Source organism: Octodon degus, unplaced genomic scaffold (assembly GCF_000260255.1).
Source record: "Octodon degus isolate 3935 unplaced genomic scaffold, OctDeg1.0 scaffold01246, whole genome shotgun sequence".
Lineage (NCBI taxonomy): Eukaryota > Metazoa > Chordata > Mammalia > Rodentia > Octodontidae > Octodon > Octodon degus.
In genome coordinates, this window is record NW_004525822.1 from 1,554 (window position 1) to 3,790 (window position 2,237).

A 2,237-nucleotide genomic window follows, 5' to 3' on the forward strand; every position below is an offset into this window, starting at 1 on the left:
GTACCATCCAACTAGCTGTTTCATGCTTGTTTTGTGTGTAGATTTTATCACAAGCAGGTGGGTTATAAATAAAAGAAATCAGATACTTTTTTTTTAAGTCTTCCAACAGTTTATTAGAAAGAATGTAGACATTTAAAACAATCCCACTGTCATGAACATAAATTGAGGGTTTTCAGCTAGGGTACAAGTTGAATCAAAAATAAAAAATTGAATAGTGTATTAATACCTTTTCATTCATTTGCCCTACTGACAGTGCAAATACAAATCTGGTCTAAATGTACAGACTGCCAAGTCAACAATGTACAGCTTTCTTCGTCATCCTCCATGCTGAGAGGTGCAAAAGCTTAAGGGCCAAATAATACCAAATGTATAGGCTTCAAAAACCATCTAAGTTAAGGGCATTCACTAGTTTTAGCTAAGATACATCTGGAACACTAACAAGGAATCACTTACATACAATAATGTGAAATAAGTTTTTTGAAAAATAAACTTTAGTGGAACAATTCTGAAAGGTACACCAGAGGAATGGCCGGTTATCAGTTTAACATATCAGCCAATTTTGAGTCCATGTCTAAAATATAAAATTTAGTTATGTTCCCTATGCTGAGAACTTTCTATCATATCAGTAACTATGTTATGAAGTAAAAGAGACTTAGGTGAAATTTTTTTATTATTATTATTATCACAATTGCTGTGTTGTGTATGACCTCAACAGCTCATGAAAGTCTGGGAAATGTTCATGCATAAGAATAATCCCTCAGGTGACTTGAAATTGCCCCATACAATGGTATATTATCAACCCTTAGTGAAGCCTTAAAGAAAAAAAAAAAAAAACAGGTTGGAAAAATGGGTCCAAGGAGGCAAATATAGCATCTGCCTTTCGAGCTGTCAACTCAGGAATTCTCTCAGTTATGAAATCTTGCAGTGAAGTTATTTTCTTTTTCAAAATTCAGGTGATGACATGTGTTTATTCCACATCTGGCATTTTTTCATCATCACTGTCTTGTGACTCATCATCTGCTCCATCTACTTCTGGTAAATCTACGTCCTCATCACCACCCATGTTGTTCATCATCTCAGAGAAACGATCAGAATTAGACATGTCTTCATCAGAATCATCCTCCCAGTCTTTCCAGTTATTGAAGTCCACACTAAGCCAATTAAGCTTTGCCCGTACTTTTGGAGAATCTTACATGACTGGCCAGATTCTCCTTTTTGTAAACAATATAAAATTGATCTGTCTGTTCTTTTATGCTTGGAATCACTTGGATCAGTACAATGAAAAAGATCAATTTCGTTTAAATGTTTAAAATTATCACTTCCTCCAAGACAACTGAAAGTGAGTTTGGATTTTTCAAAATTCACATTAACATCTTTACTGTCTTCAACACAAAATTCAATGAAGACATAGTCCCTTCGATCATACCACTCTGCAGAAGCAGGCTGCATGGTGAACCGAGCAGGGAGACGGGCCAACGAGTGGGCGGGCCTCTTGCAGCGGCTGCTAGGAGTCAGACCCTCTCCGGTGGCGACTCCGGGCGATGTCTCCCGGTCGCGGCCTCTTCTCGCTGCCCTCAGACCACGGTGACGGCGGGCTCGACCTGAGTTCCCACAGTGCACCGCGCGGAGTGAGCAGCTCCTCGTCCGGGAGAAGCGGAAAGTGTAGGAAAAGGGGCGCGAGGACGGAGAATGAACGTGCGTGCGTGCGTGCGTGCGAGCGAGGGGTGGTGAGCAGTAGTCAGATACTTGAGCTTTGGGGGAAAAAAAGTTACCATTAGAAATCGTGGAGCAAAATACTATACTGGGGGAAGCCCAAATCAGAAGGGGTCTAATAGCACCACCTCCTGGAAGGCTTTTTTCCTTTTAAAAAACTATGCCTAAGAACTGCCTTTCTATGCCCTCCTGTGACCCTGTTCATTTTTGGTAGGGCTGACTCCTTTTCAGTTTAGGCAGTTTCCTCGTCTGGCCTCTGAGTGCATTTTCCTCTTTGAAGGAGCTGCTAACCAACCAGTGGATACTGGGACCTCACTGGAATGTAATTTTTTCTGGTAGTCAGTAGACTCCTCATGGGAAAAGCCATTGATGACTGGAGTCAGTGTTAAAAATTCTTTTAGACAAAGTTGAGCAACACAGGTTCAGTCGGACTGGACCTCTGGCTGTTTTCATCTAAAGTGCATTATTAAATTTAATCTCACTTATTTTATAGGAGACAGCTGCTAAGAGCATTAGAAGTTTTA

The 2,237-nt window shown here is 40.5% G+C and overlaps 1 pseudogene; it reads right to left on the reverse strand.

Moving 5' to 3' along the window:
* Nucleotides 1-444: 444 nt before the first annotated feature.
* LOC101559837 lies at nt 445-1,577 on the reverse strand (annotated as a pseudogene).
* Between the last annotated feature and the right edge of the window lie 660 nt (nt 1,578-2,237).